This window comes from Pteropus alecto, unplaced genomic scaffold, assembly GCF_000325575.1.
Source record: "Pteropus alecto unplaced genomic scaffold, ASM32557v1 scaffold46, whole genome shotgun sequence".
Taxonomy (NCBI): Eukaryota; Metazoa; Chordata; class Mammalia; order Chiroptera; family Pteropodidae; genus Pteropus; species Pteropus alecto.
In genome coordinates, this window is record NW_006439231.1 from 4,215,311 (window position 1) to 4,227,744 (window position 12,434).

Genomic DNA, 12,434 nt, shown 5'->3' on the forward strand with positions numbered 1-12,434 from the left:
ACACACACACTAGACTTCAGTGAGTCACCATTTTAATTGATGCCTATGACATACAATCAGGTATGTCATAGGATGAAAGTCATCAAACAACTCTTTGTATTACAAGATCTAAACACCCTCAGTAGAAAATGACATTGCTATTAGGGTCTTTCTTATATGGGTAACAATACCCATTCATTTCAGCCCCTTTTTCTAAAAGAAACAACAATGAAAGGAAGAGCCAGGTGATAGAAAACACTAGCTCTGAGGTGGAATTTGTTTACCAGTATTCAGCTCTCATTAGTACAGGATAAAAGGAGACTATCAGAGTCTCCTTGACCCATATAAATGGAAATAGCATAATCTGGGCAGCCAGGACTGCCTACAAGAGCTTTTGTGTTGTCTGAAATCTTGGGGACATTTACATTTTTTCAGAAGATAACCACATTCAATGGGACTCTTGTCCTGCTCGTTCCATACTGAGAGCTATGGTGAGGGAATAGTAGACCTAAAAGAATCTTTAAAAGGAAATCCAGAAACAGAGTTTGGCTTGCAACAGTTAATGTACCACATGGAAAATGATGGTGCCACTCGAGTAATTCCATGGGCAAACATGGGAAGACAAATTGCATACAGATCAAGGAAGGAGCTGGAAACATTCCTGAGACCCTTTACCTATCTGTGGATACATGAATGTAGATCAACTTTGTCCTCATATTCTTATTGAGCGAACCGTGAAATTATTTCCAACATCTCTATCTTTTGTGCTATTGATGATCAACATCCACCTTACTTTTTTGAGGAACATTTTTTCATTATATTCTCAAAATAATGTTAATTTTAATAATTGAAGGCCATACAGCAATTAAATAGATGTGTGGTTATGTGTTATCCAAAGGCAGGTAATACATATTTGGTTCTTTAGCACATGGTCACAACACACTCATGGGACCCCTTGGCCAACTCATCCCAACTCTCCTCCTCCATTTAAAAACATGTTGAGCTCAACTGTTTCTGGTCAGTCTTACTGAGACTGGCAATGGTTGGAGGGGCAACTATGCCTGGACTGGAAATGCTATACAGTGTCTCACGTGTACCATCCATAACCACATATACGCAAGCTCACGCAGTCACACCTCTTAAGATCACCTCTTACATATGCTTGTGTGTCTGCCCTAGTGAGTACAATGGTGGAGGACTCCAGCTCACACCCTATTAAAATTTGTTGGGAAGAGATTCCCTTGTCAGGTTTTGCACAACAGACACTTTTGCTTCAGACCTGGTCTTGGGGGCCTTGGCCTTGGTTCCTGGCTTAATACAACTGACAAGCTGCCCTGCATCACCTTTAAACCTTGGGTCCCACTGGTTCTGAGCAGGGCACAACCTTCACCTTGACCCTATAATGATAGTGCAAAATCCCACACTTAAGGTTTTTTTGAAAGAGCTTTAAAAAGTAATTTAGATAACATTTAGATGACATTGGTCAGCCAGTGCCAAACCCAGTTTCTTTGTTTTTTTAAATTTCTCTGTATTTGTTCATCACACTCAGTAGATCTCTATGTTCTGAGGTAGGACAGACATTTCATACATACTGAAGTCAAATATTATTTGATGTATAATTTTAATAAAACCATGTTATTGTTTCCCCCAAATTGTGATGTGCTAGGTGGAAAGAACAAATTTCAGGTTAAAGTGCCACGGAAAACATTGATGCTACATTTTCCATCAAAGACTCACAATGAGACTAGCATTGTAAAGCCTATCAGAATGCCTATGGCAAAGAGCCTTGCTATTTGGTATAACTAAACATTTCTCACATTATTTTAACCACATTATTTAACTTTCTCTGTGGAATACTGAGAAATATCCTATGAAAGTACTGAAAATATCTTTCTTTGGAATTTAAAGTATTAGAAAGGATATGGAAAAGAGGTAGTAATAACAAAGTTACTTCTGCATTCTTAAAATCAGTCTTATCGTTGCCTAAACACTTTGTTCAAAAGAAGCAGGTCTTGTTAAAAAAAAATGAGAGGAATGTATCTTTTACTTTCTTGATATATGAAGTTTATATAATTACCAGTATTTTTTTCTTTCTTGGTATATGGAACTTTAAGAAGAAAAAAAGAGTGTTTATCAAAAAGAAAATACTAGAGAAAGATAATTTGGATAAAAATGAAATTTAGTGTAGTGTCCAAAAAGTCATCTCTTGAGTTTAGAACTATTGGTAATATTACATCTTAACATCCTTGACTCCTGCCTTACCTACTCAGAAAATTCTCTTGCTTGGTTGACAATTATAGAATAGCTATATTTGGACAAAATAAATATTGTGTCATCTATGCAACATACAATGTGTCACCTAGTAAAACAAAAGAGGTTTTAGAGTCAGACTAGAAAATGTTGGTTATGTTAGATGAGTCACAGGAGGATATTTGACTTTTTATTTTTCTGAGAATTGAATAGTTCACACAATGTGACTTAAACAGTTATTTGTTCTATGTGAATCACTTTTGCCAACCAAATATCCATGTCTTGGTCATTTTATAATTTTTATAACTCAGGGTTTAAACATGCTTAAGTAAGGCTGAATACTTAACGATCCCTTATCTCATTTTAGATTTTCTTGCTACTTTCTTAGAATTCACAGCAAAGTAGACCTGGGAACTTCTTTTTTGCCCTATAAGAGTTGCATTCCTAAATATCATGCCACATATTATGAAACAGCATCATTACCTCACATGCTGCCTTGCTTTCTGAATCGTCAACCCTGAACATGTGGGATTTTTTTCCCTTTCTCCTTTACTAAATCTGAAGTTACAAAACTGAAAATTCTTTAGAAAATTCAAATGTGTCAGAGACTCAGAGGATAAAAATAAAATAATTTGAGAACAGCAAAATATGTCTTCCAAAAATATTTGCTACCTTTTGTGAATCATGGTTAATGGATTTCACTGTTTGCTATTAGCAGGAATTAAATCTACCTCTAAGATGGTTTGAGTGAGTCTGACAGGAGCTTAAATAAAAATATTATTTTATCTGTGACAGAACGCTAACTACAATTATTAATTTTATAGTAAGTTTATCTTTTTAAAAAACATGATGTTTTCAATAAATTTATGTATTTTACAATGTAAACCCACATAATTTTCAATAAATTAATCCCCTACAAGAGTTGTATGAAAAAAGTCCATGAATATTAATATTATTCTGACATAAATGATATTTAAATTTTTAACTTTACCTTTATGGAACAGTTCTAAGAAGAGTAAATTAAAAATATTACATATTCAGACAGCAAAAAAAGTCTTTTTATTCATTTAAAAGACCCCCACAGGCCAAGTGGTGAAACAAAATGAATGCAGAGGCAGCAATACCATGGAATAACTGAGAGAAACACTTGTCGCTATCCATAAAATATAAACCTAGAATTTGCTACAAAATTTCATGTATTTTCCTGACTTAATCACATACATGCACACCTATAAACACACATATATCCACATTTTTATAAGATTATAAACACATTTATTAATTTTAATTTCACAAATAATTGATAGATACAGGAAAAGTTGATATGATTGAAAGTTTGGTTACATTTTAATGATAAAAGCCTTATTAAACATTAGCATTTCCCCAACCCTCCATTGAATTAATACTGTTAAGAGTTATTTTTAGTTCGATCATTAGAAATTCTATTTCCTCTCCAAATATAATAAAAACTATATTGAATTTAAAAAACAAAAATATATATTTATAACTGAATGAGCATTACTTACTTTTGATTCTTATAATAAGAATGACATCGTAACATAAAATTATATCACAAAATGTCTGTAATTTTTAAAAAAGAATATTGTTGGAATAGAAGAGATTTTGATGTTGGATATCTATGAGTTTGGAATTCAACAGTCAGTAGAAAAGCAATGCCAAGTTACTTAACTTTTCAGCCTCATATTTTACTAAGTAGAATAAAGATATTAATACTGTAATGCAAGCATACCTCAGCAATATTATGAGTTCTGTTCCAGAAAACTGCAATAAAGTGGCTATTTCCATAAAATGAGTCACAAAAATGTCTTGGTTTCCCAGTGCATTAAATTTATGTGAACACTACAATGTAGTCTTTTAAGTGAGCAATAGCGTTGTATAAAAAATATATACATACCTCAATTAAAAATTAATATTTTGCCTAAAATAATTCTAACCATCTTCTGTGTCTTCAGCGAGTCATAATCTTTGCTGGCGGAGGAGTTTGCCTTGATGTTAATCACTACTGACTGACCAGGGTAGTGGTTGCTGAGAGTTGCTGTGGCTGTGGCAATTTCTTAAAGTAAGAAAACAATAAAATTTGCTGCATCAATTGACACTTTCACAATCAATTTCTCTGTAGCATGAGATGCCGTTTGATAGCATTTTATCCACAGAACTTCTTTCAAAAGTATAGTGAATCTTCTCAACCCCTGACGTTGTTTTATCAACTGTTTATTTAATATTCTAAATCCTTTGAGGTCATTTCAACAATCTTCACAGCATTTTCACCAGGCATAGTTTTTATCGCAAGAAACTACTTTCTTTGCTCGTCCATAAGAAACTCATCATTTGAGTTTTATCATGAGTCTGCAGCCATACCACCCTGAACAAGCCCAATCTTGACTGATCTCAGAAGCTAAGCAGGGTTGGGACTGGTTAGTACTTGGATGGGAGACCACCTAGGAAGACCAGGTGCTGTAGATGTAAAAAATAAGAAATAAGAGATTGTAAACTGACAAGGTCCTTGTAATCTGGGAAGTCAACCAAGAGTTGCCTCACCAAAAAAAAAAACAATTTTATCATGAGGTTGCAGCAATTCGGTCACATCTACAGGCTTCCTTTCTAATTCAAGTTCTCTGGCTACTTTTACCACATCTGCAGTTACTTCCTCTACTGAAGTCTTGAATCCCTCAAAGTTATTCACAAAGGTTGGAATCAACTTCTTCCCAACTCTCGTTACTGTGGATATTTTGACTTTTTTTTCTATTGAATCACAAATGCTTTTAATGGCATCTAGAATGGTGAAGTCTTTCCAGGTTTCCAATTCACTTTGCCCAGATCTATCAGAGGAATCACTATCTATGTCAACTATAACCTTACAAAATGCATTTTTTAAGTAATGAGGCTTGAAAGTTATAATTATTTTTTATCCACAGACTGCAAAATGGATATTGTACTAGCAGGCATGAAAACAACATGGATCTCATTGTACAACTCAATCAGAATACTTAGGTGACCAGCTACATTGTCAATGAACAGTAATATTTTGAAAGTGAACTTTTTTTTGGAGCAGTAGATATCAACTGTGAGCTTAAAATATTCAATAAACCATGTTGTAAACAAATGTGTTGTCATCCAGGCTTTGTTCTTCCATTTAAAAGCACGGGCAGAGTTGATTTAGCATTTTTGGAATGGTAAATGAGCATTGACTTAGTTCAAACTCTCCAGCTGTATTGGCCCTTAACAAAATAGTCAGACTGTTCTTTGAAGCTTTGAAGCCAGGTGTTGAACTCTCCTCTGTAGCTATGCCAGTCCTAGATGGCATAGTCTTCCAATATAAGATCATTTTGTCTATATTGAAAATCTGTTGTTTAGTGTAGCACATTTATTAATTATCTTAGTTAGCTCTTCAGTACTTGCTGCTTCGCCTTCACTTTTATGTTACAGAGATGGCTTCTTTCCTTAAACATTATGAACCAAACTTTTCCTCTACAGCATCCTCACCTTTCTCGGCCTTCATAGAATTGAAGAGAGTTAGGCCCTTGCTCTTGATTAAGCTTTGGTTGGTTTGATCTTCTATCTAGATTACTAATATTTTCTCTACATCAGCAATAAGGCTGTTTTGCTTTCTTATTATTAGTGTGTTCAGTGGAGTAGCATGTTTAATTTCTTTCAAGAAATTTTCCTTAGTATCCACAACTTGACTAACTGGTGCAAAAGACTTAGTTTGGGGCCTATTTCGCTTTCAACACTCCTTCCTCATAAAGCTTAATCATTTCTAGATTTTAATTTAAAGTGAGAGATGTGTAACTCTTCCCTTCACTTGAACACTTATAGGCCATTGTTGGGTTAATAATTGGCCTAATTTCAACATTATCGTATCTCTGAAAATAAGGAGGCTAGAGGACAGGGAGAGAGATGGGGAAACAGCGAGTTAGTGGAGCTTTCAAAACACACACAACATTCATGTATTAAGTTCACCATTGTATGTGGGCATAGTTTGTGGCACCCCAAATCAATTATAATAATAATATCAAAGATCAATAATCACAGATCACTATAAGAAATATAATAATAATGAAAAAAAATTGAAATATTGAGAGAATTACCAATGTGGGACACAGAGACATGAAGTGAGCAAAACTGGTGATGATAAACTCACTTGGTGCAGGGTTGCCATAAAGCTTCAATTAGCAAAAAATATACTATATCTGTGAAGCACAATAAAGCAAAGTGCAATAAAACAAGGTATTCCTTATTGCAAAATATGGCCTTGGAGTAGTTCTTCTCTGAAATTCATTTTTGTTATTGATTAAATCAAAATGCTTTAATGTTTGTTTTTCTGTTTAGGAAAGTCTGATAAATTCTAGCAAGGGTAAATGTTATACATAAATTTGTTACTATTATTATTAATGTTTTATTTTTAAAGTGTAGCCGATCAATTATACTATTATCACTTGGAATAATAGCAAATTACTGTCTGTATATGTTTTAATTAGAAATCTTGTAGTAAAGTATTTAATGTGAGCTACTCTACCAGTAGATGAAACCAGACATTTAAAAGGTTTTTTTACACAATGTATTATATGTATTTTTTTAAACATATATTACTCACTCACCTCACAGTGCATTGTGGCTGATGAGGAAGAGGAAATGAAGACTCTGCTCCATGCTGTTACTGAAGGAACAAGTGTCTCTTATACTTCAATCTGCCATCATCAGCACATGGTTCCGAGGTGACCGTGGTATCTATGTAGAATAAGTGGGTAGGCTAAACAAGAGCATGAAGAATTCTATGGAGACTTTAGGGCATAGAATAAGTATATATATTCAAATGTCCCGAACTGTCACATGGCCCTGTCTGACAGTCCTGAAGAGTAGACAATGTAGATTTTCTGTACGTTAGGGGGGAAAAAAATAATTTGTTGAATATACAACATTGCCTCTGTCAGACTAAGTATCCAAATAAGGTTAGTATTTGAAAAAAATTTTGACCACCAATAAATAATCTAATTTTGTGAGATAAAACACTGAATTTAAAGGCAATAATTTTAATATTAAATGCACCAGATTAGCAAAGGACACTGACATAATTTTTCTCCCAGAAATAAGATTTTAGTCCATACAGTAACACTTAGTTAACATTCTTCCTTCCTCTTTCTTTTGAAATACAGCAATAATTTTGATTTTTAAAATCTTGAGCAAAGAAGCCTCAGTTATAATTAATATCTGCAAAAGACAAAGACAGCCTAATGTTAATTTGAAACTAATTAATATACCATACATTATTTTGTTCAACAAGGCTTTGTAATTTTGATTTAATTTATTTCTGAAAAGATTCCAGATTGACACAGTAGCAGGTGTAAAATATCATCTCTCAATTGAGACTTCAAATGATGATGAAAATGAGTTGCAGGATGTAAGCTAATGAATCTTGGGCAGTTAATTTAAAAAAGAGAGTCTATAAGAATGTGAGACTCTGAATATGATTATAAAACTGTATACTTTAATGACTTCATTGGGTTCTCAGGAATCAACTTTGATATCAAATTAACATTTTACATGCACTATGTAAATGCTAATCTTATTAGGATACTTACACATATTAGGATATTTGCATATTAGGATATGTTTTTAGTTTCCTCCTAAAAACACCACATGTTCAATAAATAGATCTGCCCTTCTCTCTCTCTTGCTCTCCCATTCTCTTACTCTCATTCTTGCTTTCTCTCTACTCTCTCCTTTTCTGGGAAAGCAGCTGCTCTTTCTCCCTTGAAAACTTCCCTCTTTTCACACTAACAGTTGCTGATCAACACATTTAATGATGCATTTGACTTTATTTTCACAGCACAGTGATTATGTGATGACTTTGGATAGTGTTGACATCAGTGTAAGTAGTCAAAAAACTGAAAATAAATTAATCTGTTCTGCTAATTATTTAGAATACTTGACAGCTCTCATCAAATATTCTGTGTCAGCCTTTTCTAAGATGAAGAGTTTAGCAAGAATTTTTTTAATCAAAAACAGTTCAGAGACATCTGCTGGAACAAAGTTATAATAGAATATTTGATGTAAGATTCTAGGAAACTTTAATACTCCATAATGTATTTTAAATCTATAAAAGATTCATAGTTTGTCCTCAAAGAACAAATTTTGTACTTATATTTTCCTTATTGTGGAAGCTATCTAAATAAGGAATTCAAGACCAATATATCTAGAAATGAATATGTTTTAATTATATAAAACTAGATTAAAATTTACTTAAGTGTGAATTAATATAATCTATCTTTATTAAAATAAAAAAGAGGTATTTAGAAGGAGTAAAAGGAATATAGATAAGAGAAGTGTCAATAGATAGATAATAGATAGATGCTAGATAGATGCTAGATAGATAGATAGATAGATAGATAGATAGATAGATAGATAGATAGATATAGATAGAAGATGATAGACAAAAATGTTTAGAGGTTCAGATGAGTTTATTTTTTATTTTTATTTTTATTTTTTTGTATTGCATTTTTATTTTATGTGAAAGGCCCTAAGCCTTTCAGGCCAACCTAAGAAAAAGTCATAATGGAAAATATCACTAAGATCCTCAAAAATAGTAAATGCTACCTTTTAAAAAAATATGTTCTTTTCATAGTTAAGAAAGCTTCTACCAGAAAAATTGCAATTTATTTTCAATTATCTCAGTAATAATGGACTTAAAAAAGGACATCAGAAGCTTTTGCAATGAGTGGTAGCCTGCGAGTAAAGGTCCTGATACCTGGTTAGCTCAGGAAATCCAGAAGTTCACTCTTCCCAGGCTGTAACACAGACTGATTTGTGGATGTTTGCCCAGAGCCACTTCAAATCAAACTTGGCCAAGTTTCCATGTAATTGTCTTCAGCTTTCATCTAAGAAAACTTTTAACTTCTATTTTGTCTTCTAAATTCTCCGCAAATATCTCTCATTGACAGAATCACAAATGAAACTCTGCTCACAAAACAGCTTAGAGACTGTGATTTTCTCATTTTTTTTCTTGCTCCACAGGACAGAGTTTAAATGGAGAATTCAAGAGTTGAAAATGTGAAACAGTATAGCCTTTTATTGGTATTAATAAACTCCTTTCTACCTGTATCTAACCTTTAAACCGCAACAACAGAAACAATGTAATTGTCTAGCAGGTTTTAACTAACCTTTGTGTGTAAATGAATACATGATCATTCTTTCTACGAGAGTAGACTCAAAGTCTCAATGATTACTCTGAATGTCTATAAACTATATTGATACCTTTTCAAGTCCACTTGCAATCTATTTTTGATATTCTATAATTTAAAAAGCAAATTATAAGTTAATGTCCACCAACATTCTTTAAAATAATACCAGGATAAAATATACATGTATATTATCTTTTCTTATTCATGATTCTTAATTTAGACCATTTTAAAGTTTAAGGTTTATATCAAAAACTTAATTATAAAAGCTTTAATAGAACAATTATAAGATCATGTAAAATCATCAGCATTACCATGGTTTGCCTAATGGTCTTTAGTAATTTTAAAACATGTCTACCCATTTGTTTGGCATTTCTTCCATCAAGAAGTAGGGTCTATGTCTCCACTGCTTTGATTCTGTGTCAATTTTAGTGGCTATTGACAATAGTGTATAGTAGAAGTGACACTACTGCCTTCTGGAGCTAGGTTTTAAACCTAGCAACTCTTGTTTATCTCTTCCGAATTACCTGTAATGGAACCTGAGTTTTCAAATGAATGATCTGACTGCTCTGTAAGCACAGTAAGTGAATGACCGCATGGAAAAACATTGTGACTACAAAAAAAGATAGAGACAATCAGCCAGGGCCAGCCAATATCTTCCACAGGCACCTGCTATTTCAGCTCCAGCCACATGAAACAACCTGAGCTGGAATGGCTTAGCTAAGCTCGTTTCAAATTTCTGAGCCACAAAAATTATGACAGATGATAAGACACAATTCTTTTCATTTAGAGAAATAGAAAATTTAGGAAGAAAATCTCTTGTCCTCTGTATTAATCATAGTTTTCTAGAAAACATAACCAACTCAGCAAGGTGAATACAGAAAAATTTAATTACCAAGTGCTTTTCTTTCTTTGTACTAAGAACAACTAGGTAAACAAAATATTGTTTGTGATTTCAATAAGTTATAAAATATTTATAATAAGCTTTATAAAATGTTACATGGCATACATTCAAAAATACAAAATCTTTGAAAGACATAAAATTAAGTGTTCTTGGATGGAAAAACAATTTAAAAATTTCAATATTTCTAGGCTAACGCAATTAATGCTATTCATTCAGAAATCCAACAGACTTGTGTTGTTGCTGTTGTGTTATTGAAGAAAATTATCTAAAAGTGTATTTTAAATAAGAAATGTCTAAGAGTAGTCACAATGTATTTGAAAAGAATTACTCAGAGTTATTCTATGTATAACTCAGGTTTTTTTTCATCCTAGTTGGCCACCCAGTGCATGTTCTTCTCGTGGATATGGAAAAAAGAAAAGAAGAAACTTCAAGAATGCAAATATATTAAAATTCTCTGCTTGCTTCTTTTCTGCAAGTATTCCATTGGCTCAAAACACAGCATGATCAAGACAAAAGTCAAGGGACAGTCTTGAAGATGATAACCAACAGGAGTATTGAGATTGGTAAGGTAATTTTTGTTATGGTATCAGCACCCCTTTCCACAGAGATGGGTATGAGAAGAAAGAGTGAAAATTTTTCTGAACAATACTCTATTCTGGGATCCTTGGGTATGGACTTCAATTAAGAAAGATTGTATTTCAAGTATTCTTGAAATTAGACCACCTTAGGAATCTAAATATTCCTGTTTTATTTCTGGTTTTTACCCTCTAATCTCTGTTTTTGAGGTAACTCCTTATCCATTTGTTCTCAATTCCAATTTTTTCTTCCCTCTAGCCCATCCTCTATATCAGTGCTTCTCAAACTTTTGAAGGGTATAAAAATCAACTGCAATCTTCCTAAAATGTGAATTCTAAATTTTGGGTAGGACCAAGAGACTCCATTCTATCAAATTCCCAGGAAATACTCATGTTGCTGGTATGTGACCCAACCTTAAATTAGTAAGACTTCACCCTGTTCTCAGAAATGTCTTTCTAACACATACACACACACACACACACACACACACACACACACACACACACCCCTTTTGGATCTGAGAACGCCAATCCTAAACATGGTAGTTTCTTAATAAACAGACCTTAAATTAGTAAGACTTCACCCTGTTCTCAGAAATGTCTTTCTAACACACACACACACACACACACACACACACACACACACACACACACACACATTTTCTACTTTAGGCTTTTTATTGTGTTCTTATTACTCCCATGATAAATTTTAATTACATGTCAATCTTTTTATATGTATTCTTAATATACTGACTTTGTTTAAAACTTTGTCTATACTATTAAATGCCTTGAAACATGTATGCAATCCATGAGACATATCTAAATGACCATTTCAAACATCTACATTCTACATATTTGTGAGATTTTCTTATTCTGAGCTGTCAGAGAGAATTCCAAAATCCTTTAAAAATCACCATAATTTATCAGAGTACTATATTGCACAATTTATAAGTAATTTTACCTGCATTATTATTTTATCTTCCTATTATCTCCCTACTAGAGAGAGTCAACCTCTCAATAAGCATCAAGCCTTTCTGAATTTAAGTTCAGTATTTTATACTCACTGTTATTTACTCTTAATATTATCTCACTGCCTTTTTAAATGTACAATGAAAAAGCTAAACATTCACCACTAGAATATACTTCATTTAGAGAAAGAAGAGTGTGGAAGTATAGAGAATATATTACTTTAGTGAATTTTCTAGGATATTATGGCTTTACAGAATTTGCATGATAAATCAATGATCAAATGACAAACAAGCAATCTTGTTTATTTTGTGGTATTTAGTACCAGAATATGGCAATTACTGTAAATTCATGTAAAATGAAGAATGTATAAAATCAGAATGTCACAGTAATTAATGGGTAAAGGGTTTATGGCAGATCTCACATGGAAAGTAATCTTATGTATCAGTATATCCTCAGAAAGAAGTAAAATAAAATATTTCTTCCTCACATAACTTTCAGGAGTTTATAGATAGTGTAATTTTAAATAAATCAGTTTGAATTCATAATTTAAATAATCATAGT

The 12,434-nt window shown here is 32.8% G+C and overlaps 2 pseudogenes; both read left to right on the forward strand.

Moving 5' to 3' along the window:
* The window catches only part of LOC102885766, a 13,576-nt pseudogene extending 12,870 nt beyond the window's left edge, over positions 1-706 (forward strand).
* A 3,888-nt stretch (positions 707-4,594) lies between these two features.
* LOC112483528 lies at positions 4,595-4,713 on the forward strand (annotated as a pseudogene).
* The last annotated feature ends 7,721 nt before the right edge of the window (positions 4,714-12,434 follow it).